Genomic DNA, 12042 nt, shown 5'->3' with positions numbered 1-12042 from the left:
AGGTGGGGATGGGGTAGGGATGGAGGAGGGGAATAAGGATATGGGTAAAACCCAAATTGGGGAGGAAAGCACAATGGAAGGGAAGGAGGGGTATGTAAAGGTGGTGGCAGTTCAGGAAAAGGGTGAGGGTGGGGTGGAGGAGGGGGGAGGGGAGGGGGAGGAGGCATTAGGGAAAAAAATAAAGGATCAGAAGGCTAAATATCCACCCAAATGCCTCGAGATGCTTGAATTAATTGGTTTTGTTGGTGGTACACTTGACATGGAGCTTGCCCTAGAACTCAACAATGCTGTGTAGTTGGAGACGATAATTATTGATACGCAAATTTCATTTGGAAAGCATATTAGTGATCTTGAGAAGAAATTAACTCCTATAGCTAGAGCCAGGCAACTAGAAACAACATTATCACTAGGGATTAAAATGGTGATAGTGTAACTGTATTGTGAAATATGAACATTTATGTATTCATGGATTAAGCTTAGCTTCAACTTTGCAAGAATAAAGTTATTCACCAATGAATGGAGTGATTGAACATATAGGTATATCTCATGCAGCTTAGGGTGAATGTAACTGTTAAGCTGTATTTTCTTTTCGTGTGATACACAAAATCTTTAATTATTTTCTTTTTACGTATTAAAAAAAAAATTAAAAGTGCAAAATATACTCTTAAAGTTTGGGTTGGATTTTATTCCCTTAAATTTGATCGGCAATAACTTAAACCTCAATTTCTAGAGAATTATTACTCCTAAATACTATCCAAGTGGAAAATGTGTCATTGTGCAAGTGATACCACTACAAAACACGCGGGTCTATAACCGTGTTTACAAAAAGCGTGGCTATAGCTAACCTAAAGCCGCGTTTTTACAAAATGTGGCTATAGACTTAACCTATAGCTGCGTTTTTAAATCGCGGCTATAGGTTAAGTCTACAACCACGTTTATAAGCGGTTTCAGCCACGTTCATAAATGTGGCTATAGGTCCAACCAAATATATATATTTTTTAAATGAGGATCTATAGCTGCGTTCAAAAAATGCGGCTATAGCTAACCTATAGCCGCATTTTTAACACGCGGCTATAGGTTAAGTCTATAGCTACGTTCATAAACGTGACTATAGGTTCAGCCAAATACATGCACATTAGTCACGTGAAGATGAATTCAAACTTAACATCCAGTATTGGATGTTGACACGTAAAACAATAAAAAATAAAAAATTATTTTATTCAAATAAATTAATAATAAAGGGAGATGTATTCAAACTTGAATTCAAACGTATTGTATGTTAGACACGTAAAACAATAAAAAAATATATAAAATTATTTTATTCGAATAAATTAATAATAAAGGGGCTGAAGTTGGGTAAAGCTGTCAAGCACATAAATAAAAAGGACAAAATAAGAGAAATTGAAAAGCCAAACTAAAACAAAACAAAAGCCAAGAAAGAGGTTCTGGGTAATTTTACGTAGAAGATGAAGAAGTGGGAGGAGAAGGAGATCAGTGAAATGGGACCCCAGCAACATGGCGGTGATTTTCTGGCAGCGACAACAGTATAGTGAGAGACTGTAAGTTAATGTGTTACTAAAAGAGGGGAGAGAGATATTGGATCTGAAAATTTTTCTTTCTTTTTGATCTGAAAATCATATTCTGGTCCGGTATGATTTTCATCCATTGGGTTGAAGCTATCAGAGTTTTCAAGGCCAATACGATGAGTTTTTTGTTTTCTTTTTCTTTTTCTTTAATTGTGAATATTTGACTTTTTTATTTTATAGAAATATAGAAATTTGATTGAATAACATGATCATAGACGTAATATATGAGATGTTGACTTTGTTTGACGTGGGATTAGCAAATTATCTTGTTTTTGAAGCATGTTCTAATACGGTTTTGGAGACTTTGGCTGGAAAAAAATTTTACTGAAAAATTGTTGGGAATTTTATTATTAATTATTTTGTTATTATTATTATTATTATATTTTTATGTGATTTTGATGTGTACGTTTGGACTTTTTCCTTTTGGTTTTATCTTCACATGACTTGAAGGGTTGTTCCTTAAGAAACTCTTAAACGGAAAAGAAACGTAAATTTGGGGAAAATTTTTAATTTTAATTTTTTTTTACTAAATATATATTATTCTTTTTTTTGAGAATGAAATATATATTATTCTGGATAGTCAATTGGATATTCATGCAATTACGTAATTTGATGGTTTAATGTTGAATCTACTAGCTGATATTAAATGATAAATAAAAAATTTTGAAAAATGAAAATTACTGTGATGTATTTAGAATATTCTAAATACATCACAGTAATTTGGGAATACTGTAGTTTTTTTTTCTTTTTTAAAAAAGACAAAATTAATGTATAGTTATTTCTAATATGTATTAGAAATAACTATACCTTAATTTTGTCTATTTTAAAAAAAAAAATACTATAGCCACGTTTTAAAAGCAGCTATAGATTGCCCCTATAGCCGCGGTTTTCAAACCGTGGCTAGAGTATTTCCTATAGCCACGTTTATAAAAACGTGGCCATTGGTCATGGCTATAGCCGCGTTTGAAAAAATGTGGTTATAGACCCCTCAAGCCTATAGTCACGCATTTTAGGCCATAGATAAAAACGTGGCCTAAAAAAAGGCGACTATAGACCAAATCGTTCTATAGCCACGTTTTTTTTACCTATAGCCACGTTTTAGAAACGCAACTATAGAACTTTTTTTTTGGATAGTGTAATAATAGGATCCTATTATTACACTATCCATTTTGCAGTTTGAAGTTTGAACCATGAACAATGACATGAGTTGCCAAACAAGGTATTCGCCTTAGTGAAGATAGTTACATAATATAATATGAATTCAACTTGTATTGCTTCTGGAAAAAAAAAAAAAAAAAAACTCATTATATTCTTTGGAATATTATTAGTTGAATGGTTCTATCATTTGTGCAAACATTTTTTCCCAAACAAACCCAATGAGATTCTCATTGCATATATGCATTATAATTCAAGATAGAAAGAGAAGAGACATTTAAATCCCATATCTACTAGGAATATCAATTGGTTATTCAAATCCAAATTTGAATACAGAAATGGCCAAAAATACTAGGCAATTTAATCCCATATTTACTAAGAACATAATTGGTCGTTCAAATCCAAGTAAACTTGGAATACAGGGAAACAAAAAACTAGGCATTATATAATATCCAAGTAAATTGCTATTGTACTAATCTCCAACTTCAGCATCCTTTACTTGAAACTTCAAATATCTATTTATTCTTTTATTCAACCTTTGCTCTTACTTCTTAATCTAGAGAGAGATAGACAAAAAAATTCAATTAAAATAAGCAGGCAATCTGATTACGCAACCACAACAATTTACCTAACTGTACCCACCATGTTCGAAATCAGTGGTGAAAGGGAGAACAATATCAACAACATGTTTCTTAATGAGAGTGAGTAAGGCATCAGAATTGCAGAAGATGTGCACAGCCTCAGTAAATGGACGAAAAACATGGATGATTTCCAAAGCAATGAAATCATCCATGTGTTGAATTGGCACTGTCCATTGTTGGTGGCTAATATTTGTCTATATGTTGATCTACTCTGCGATTCACTATGGAAAGTGCCAATTCAGCACATCGATGATTTCATTGCTTTGGAAATCATCCATTCTGTCCGTCCATTTACTGAGGTTGTGCACATCTTCTGCAATTCTGATGCCTTGCTCACTCTCATCAAGAAATGTTCTGTTAATATTGTTCTCCCTTTCACTGCCCAATCCAAACATGGTGGGCGCAGTCAGGTAAGTTTTTGTGGTTGTGTAATATGATTGCCTACTTATTTTAATTGAATTTTTTTGTTTATCTCTCTAGGTTAAGAAGTAAGAACAGAGGTTGAAGAAGATGATCAAGAGATATTTGAAGTTTCAAAGAAAGGATGCTGAAGTTGGAGATTAATACAGTAGCAATTTGCTTAGATATTATATAATGCCTAGTTTTTTGTGTCCTTGTATTCCAAGTTTACTTGGATTTGATACTAATTTTTGTGTCCTTGTATTCCAACTTATTCAGTCTAGAAAGCATCGGACTTTTTACCCTTTTATTCCAAAGCATTGCATTAACACTATTTAGCCATTTAATAGCCACTAGTGACAGTGGCCATGCCCCCATTTATTTTTAAAAAAAAGTTAATTAAAAGGCAAAAAAAAAATTCAAAAGACAAAAGCATTAACAACTACACGTCTACACTACTAAACGTCTAACACTAAATTAAATACTAAGTAGTAGAGGAAAAAAAAAATACAAAAGGCAAAATCATTTACAACTACATGTCTACACGACTAAATGCCAACACCAAGTTAAATACTAAGTAGTAGAGTTAAATACTAGGACTAAGTTACTAACGCTAAGTCTAATTAGCACAAAACAAAACTAAAGTAAAAGAAAAGGTCCAAAGGTTCATATCATTAGTGGCCATGCCACAATTTATTAAATAACAAAAGTTAATTAAATAAAAGAAAAATACAAAAGGCATAAGCATTTACAACTACACAACTATACTACTAAACATTTAACACTAAGTTAAATACTAAGTAGAGTAGTGGAAAAAAAAATATCATTTACAATTATACTTTATTCTCAAAAAAAAAAAAATTACAACAATACTTGCTTCTCAAAAAAGAAATTTACAACTATACTTCTACACTACTATATGTCTAAAACTAAGTTAAATACTTTGGAGGTAAATCTTGATGTAAATATTCAACAGCTTTTTCAAGAAGAAATTCCTAAACCATAAAGCATGAAAAAAATATATTACTACTCTTCATAGTTCTTCCATCCAACTGCTTCTCACTTCATCTCCTCCCCTAAAACTCCAACACCCTAAAAAGTACAAAAAATCAAAGATGTATCAGGCAAACAGATTATAGGTAGCATTTCTCTAAACCTCAATTACCCTAAATAGAAGTCTAAAACATTTGCCACAAACATAAAGCATTTACTAATAACAAAATGAAATAACAAGAAGAACAAGAAACTCACTCCATTGCGCCCATGAAATTGCGAATCAGTGGTAATAGGAAGCCGAATAATTCTGGCACACTCTTGAATTGAAGTCAATAGGTTTTCAGAATTGTAGAGGATCTGCACTCCCTCTATAAACGAAGACACAATGTGGATGATTTCCAGAACAACAAAATCATCCAATTGCTGGATTGGAATAGGGCACAGAGAATTTTAGAGAAAATGTACATAAACACAAATACTAGCAACTTGGTATGTAACATCTTCATCAACCAACAAATAACATTTTTTCACAGTAAAAAGCAGAGTCCTCCTTCTCTCAAGAAAACCCAGGTTCTTCATCCATCCCTTCTTCACCACGTGCTTGATCCTTTTCACCTTCTTGATCAACAATCTCTTAGAAACTTTAAGACCTAGACCCAAACTGAGTTTTGCTTTGACGAGCTCCTTGAAAGCACTCTCTCTATCAATCTTTTTTTTTTTTTTTTGTAGAAATCCAATCCACATGCTCAGCTCTTTGGTCTTCCTCTCCTTCTCATATCTCCCCAGTATTGCTTCTTGTTGATCGAACCAAATCGGGAATGGTCTGATGTCATAACCTAAACATACAATCAATTTGAATTCATTAGATAGAGACAAACTAATTCAACTCCAATTCAAAATCAATAATACAAAAACAAAATTCAATCGAAAACTCCCTCGGAGATTCTCTTATAGGCTTTGTCTCACACTTCCTCAAGTTGCTTCGGTGTAAGAATAAGTGTAGAGATCATGGTTGCATGGCTTTTTACCATCTCATAAAGAGGGTTGTCCTCAGAAATATCCATTAGAGAGAGAGATTAACAAGTTACGAGGATGAGACTATGAGAGTGGGTACAGTTTTTGCTTTAGGAAATGAGGGAATTGAGTGAAAATAGAGAGAGTATGAGTGTTACAGAGGCATATAAAAAAAAATTGAGAAACAGTTTTGGGAAGCGGGAATTGAAATAAAGCATAAGCGTTGGATTGATCCAAAGGACCCAAAGAGTGACATCTGTTAAGCGACGTCAGTAATCCTCATGAATTCCCAAAATTGTGTGTAAAAGAGCAACGGTGACCCATGTGAATTCCTAAATTGGGTTTTGGGGAATATGAGAGAGTTTTAGTGCCCGTTTGTTTCAACGTTTTGAGCTCAAAAAGTCACTTTTTAAAAAAGCCAGCTCTTTATGTGTGTTTGGTTAAGCACAAAACGCAACTTTTTGAAAAAAGTTGCATTTTGTATTTGTGAAAAAACGCGCAAGTCAATTATGGAGCTCTGGAGGTCCATAACCAAAAAGTTCATGCGCGTTCTGAAGCTATCCGTTGGGTTCTTCCAAAAATTACCAAATTACCCATGAAAAATCATCAGTTCTCACGCTAATGCTCAAGCCCTGACCTGAGAAATTTTTTTCTAGGAATAATTCTCAAAGATACCGAAAATTACCAAATCACTAACGCCTCTCAGCTAAGGAAAATAATAATAATAACAACTATCCAAATCCAAACACACAAAAATTTATAACAAATTCCCAAATCAGCTAAGGAAAAAAAAAAAAATCAATCCCTTGCAAATTAGGATTCCTCAAAATGCAAAATAAAAAAACATCAGAATATACCAAAATCTTTCAAATGGAGTTCTGTGGACGGATGATTTCTTGACAACGGATGAGTAATTGGCCATCCCACACAAGGGTTTCTTGCGGTAGCTCTGTGGACAAATAAGTTCTTGCAGAGAAAAAAAAAAAAAAAAAAAAAAAGAAAGAAAGAAGGAAGAGGAGAGCTCTGTGGAATGTCTTGAGTAAGGACGAAGTGGCTGGAGGAAATGGCTAGGAAGAAGAGAGGAAAGAAGGAAAAAAGGAAAAGTGTAATACGTGGGTGGAGGAGAAAAAAAGAGTGGGAAAAAAAAAAGAAAAAAAAAAAGGAAAAAAGATGTGGTGCAGTACATGTGTGGAGGAGAAAAAAAGAGAGAAAGAAAAATGAAAAGAAGAAGAAGAAGAAAATGCTATTACAATATTTTCACAATAAATTTTAATATAGGAGAGAAAAAAATAATTTTAATAGTACGTTCAAATTAAAATTAGTATCAATTTTTATCACAATATTTTCACAATAAATCTTAAGTGGTAAGTTATTATTAGCTAATATTGGTGAGAAAAAAATAATTTTTATAGAAAGAGAAAAAAATAATTTTAATAGTATGCTCAAATTAAAATTAGTATCAATTTTTTATCACAATATTTTCACAATAAATCTTAAGTGGTAAGTTATTATTAGCTAATATTGGTGAGAAAAAAAAATTTTTTTAGAAAGAGAAAAAAAGAATTGTAATAATACGTTCAAATTAAAATCAGTATCAATTATCACAATATTTTCACAATATTTTCACAATACTTTCACAATAAATCTTAAGTGGCAGGTTATTATTAGCTAATATTGGTGAGAAAAAATAATTTCACAATATTAATTTAAGTATGAAATAAACTTCCTTATATAGACATTGTCCTTTTTAGTAATTTACCCCTCAAACTGCCACTTTTATAAGTGCTAGCCAAACACTCAGCTTTTTCAAAAAACACTTTTTAACAGTTTTTACCAAACACTCAGCTTTTTGAAAAATTACTTTTTCATTATACACTTCTTAAAAACTCAACTTTTTCATTATGCACTTTTTCAAAAAGCCCAACCAAACTCACCCTAGAGGCAAGGTAGAGGATGCGAGCATGTGTGAGGTAGTGTTTTTGCACGAAATTCAATTAATACTACGTCATTTCATAAATTTTTATTATTATTACTCTATGTTTTTTTGGAATAATTAATAAAATAGTTTGAATTGATTTTGTGCAATGCTTAGGTTTGATTAGTGCATCAAACCAATACAAATAATATTATAAATATGTTATTGATTGTGTTAGTAATCTTATAAATCTATTGTTCTAATGCTCAAATGTCCAATCCAATCCACATGAGTTGGATTAGGCCCCTTTAATAGGTTGGGTTTTTTTCAACCCGGCCATAATATATTAGATTGAAAAAATCTTTCAACTTGACCTAATCTGAGTAGAAAGCATCGTAGTTTTTATCTTCTTCTTTTTTTTCTCCGTATTCTTGTGCATTATCCACGCTTCACGATCTCTTTTTTTTTTTTTTTAAATCCTTTTATGTTCTTTAATGGTATAGGAATAGTTAGTATAGGAATATGTTTCACCCTCTCTAGTATAGGAATAACTAGTATTAAGGGGAACTACTGGGGAAGAAAATTTCAAACATCTCTTTAGTCCCACCTACAAAATTACCATTGCCCACTAGTCATGCCCAAATGTCTCTATATATTATAGTCACGCACCAAAGCCAACCAAAGCAAATTCTTAAAGTATAGGTCCAATTCTCTAGTAAACTTTGGAAAATAGTACCATTTTCTCACTTAACCACATTCAATAATATTCTTTAAAGATTTGAGACACAGATTTGGTAGCTTTTCAGAAAGCTTCAACTTTGCAAGAATGAAGTTATTTGTCAATGAATGGAGTGATTGAATGTATAGGTGTATCTCATGCAGCTTAGAGTGAATGTAAAAGTTAAGCTGTATTTTCTTTTCGTGTGTTACAAAAAATCTTTAATTGTTTGCTTTTTTACTTATTAAAAAAAAAAGTGCTAACTATACTCTTAAAGCATATACGTTGTAAGCATGAGGTGCCAAACAAGGTATTTGTCTTAGTGAACATAGTTAGTTACATAATATAATATGAACTTAGATTGTATTCTTTGAAATATTATTAGTTGAGTGGTTCTATCATCTATGCAAACCTTTTTTTCCCAAATAAACCTAATAAGATTCTCATTACATATATGCGTTATAATTCAAGATAGAAAGTGAAGATACATTTAAATGCCATATTTACTAGGAACATCAATTGGTCATTCAAATCCAAACTTGAATACAAAAATGGCCAAAAATACTAGGCAATTCAATCCCATATTTACTAAGAACATAATTGGTCATTCAAATCCCAATAAACTTGGAATACAGGGACACAAAAACTAGGCATTATATACCATCTATCAAACCAAATTGGAAAATGTCCAATTCTGTAGCTTGAACACAACCAATAACAATATCAAAATTCAATTTATAGAACAATCTATTCAATTGAATTCAAAAATCAATATAGAACAAATTTAGTAACTAAATTCAAATCAAATTGGAATTAAGAACAACTAACTCAATTCACGAAACTCACTCACTCTCAGAGATCCTCTTATGGAACTCATCCCTAATTGTCTTAAGTTGCTTCCGCACCAAACCTGCAGCGGGAAGAGCTTTATAAATCAAGGTTGCACGACCTTTCACCATGTCATAAATTGTGTTGTCCTCAAAAATCGACATTGCAAAGAGATTGATGAGTTACGGGGATGAGAGTGGGTATGGTTTTTTTTATTTATTTATTTCTTTAACTTTGTGAAATTTGGGAAGCAAATGAAGAGAGAGATGAAGTGTGAGAGAGTCTGAGGGAGAGAGAGGAATATAAAAAGAATAGTAAATTGAAGAATCGTTGTAATAACTTGATACTAATTATTTTGCAATCTATTACAATGGAAATTTCAAAGTAATAACTTATTGCAACAAATATATTATTGTAATTACTAAATATTATTTATTTTACAATTAATTGCAATGACAAACATGAAACTGCAACGAAAATATTATTAGAACAATCTAGTATCAATTATTTTACAATCTATTGTAATGAAAAAGATGAAACAATTATCTATTAAAATGAAGATATTGTTGCAATAACTTACCTCAAATTATTTTTGTTAATTATTTGCAGTCTATTGCAATAAAATTAATGAAATTATAGTGTATTGCTACAGGATATTCAAAGTAGTAAATTTTTTATTTCAAGAAAAAATATAATATTATATCAAAATTGTCATTGATATTTAAAGTTTATTGTAGTAAAATTTTCTATAGCACAAATCTATTACCTCAAATTTTATTATAACACTTCGCAAAAATTATTGCAATAAATCTAATAATATTGCAATAATTATTTTCGTTATAATAAATATTTTTTGTTATAGTGACCTATATATGTATTTATATAATTATATAACTATTTTATTTTATCTAATAACTTTTATATTTATATATATATATATATAATTTAATAGTTACACGTTACAGGAATCATATTACTATTTATTGAAGCTAACACCTTTTTTATATAAACTCAATACTTACAAGTTACAATAGATATGGAGAATTTGAACCTTTAAAAAAATGAAAAAAAAATATTTTTCATAGTATATAAATCATCATGTGACATAATTTAGAAATAACTGATAAATCAAAAAATATATGTGCTTAAAAAGCACGTGCACACACACGAAAATAAAGTAAGAAACCAATTTAAAATATAAATGAAATAGCAATCTTGCTTATAGTATGTTATTTTTTGCTGATTAAGAAAAAAAATAAATTCCAAAGGTTTTTTACTGCTTTAAGGTTTAAATACCAAAAAATTCCTAAAATACAATTTTTTTTTTTATACAAGATAGTAGATATGATCCAACTTAATGAAATTTGAACACATATTTGGGGTTTGAAACATTTTATCCTCTATTCATTTCAACCAAATATATAGAATTGCTTAGAACAGTCTTCTAAGTATTGGAATTACAAAAGTCATCGTAGATTTGACTAGTAGACCCACAAAAAATTGATTTCCCTTTTTTTCTCCTATTACAAATTCATAGTAGAACTAAGTCAACTAACTAGAAAACCCACAGAAAATCAATTTCCCCTTTTTCTCTCCTATTACAAAGTCATAGTAGAACTAACTAGAAAACCCAAAACAAATCTATATCCCCTATACTTGCCTTTAGGAGAGTTGATCTAAAGACGAATCAGAGTAGCTCTTTCCTTGATTCTTCCCAGTAGATTATCAATCTTGCACAACACCACCCTCTAACAAAGGTAATATGGCATGAATGACCTCTAAGAAGGGAAGTCATCCATGTCACCAATAGGCACCACCGTCCCCGTCACGTTTAGCGACTGATAGAGTGAAATGGCAAACAAGCACATACCTGCGACCTGTCAATTAAGCCCCTCCTCGGCCAAGAAGTATTCCATCTCCATGTTGTATAGAGGAGCCCTCCTCTTCTCCATCCAACCTCTATTCTTTGCCCTACACTTCTTCATCACAACTATCACGTCTAGTTCATTTTTCACCACCAATTTCTTCGACACGTTCAATCCAGCAAGTAAATTCAGCTTCAATTCCGCCAATTTCTTCTTGGCTCTATTCTAGTCAATGAAGTTGTGTCACAGGAGCTTGATCCAAATCATGAGCTCTTCATACCCTCTATTGCAGTAATAAGTGGCCAACGTCACCTCCTATCAATCAAACCATATATGCAGTGTTTCGATCCCACACATTGAAAATAAACACAACATTCCAAAGAGACTAAATTAATAGCAATCCAAAGACAACTAATTATCATAGAAACTAAAATTATAGGAAAGAAAAAAAAAAGAAAAAAAAAATCACATTTGGAGATTTTGTGATAAAACTCATCCCAAATTCTCTTCAGCTGCTTCCTCACGGACTCTTGGTTTGGAAGGAGAAATCCAGATATATTGATAGCATAATTTTTCACCAATTTGTAAAGCTCGTTAGCCTCGAGAATCACCATGAGTGAATGTGGGTATGTTTTTTTTTAGCTTTGGAAATTATTAATTTCAGAGGGAATTGAATGAAGAGAGAGAATGAGCCTGAGTTGAGTTTGTAAGAGAAGGGAATTTAAAGCAATTTAAAATTTTTTGGGTGGCGACAAATTCTGAAAAAACTGTTGGATTATTTTGGGTTTGAAACATTATATCCTCTATTGGTTTCAACCAAATCAATTATAGAATTGCTTAGAACAACCCTCTAAGCATAGGAATTACAAAAATCATAGTAGATTTAACTATTAAACCAACAAAAAATCAATTTCCCTTTTCTCTC

The sequence above is a fragment of the Castanea sativa genome, chromosome 4, assembly GCF_040712315.1.
Source record: "Castanea sativa cultivar Marrone di Chiusa Pesio chromosome 4, ASM4071231v1".
In the NCBI taxonomy this organism is placed as follows: Eukaryota; Viridiplantae; Streptophyta; class Magnoliopsida; order Fagales; family Fagaceae; genus Castanea; species Castanea sativa.
This window is presented reverse-complemented; position numbering follows the sequence as displayed.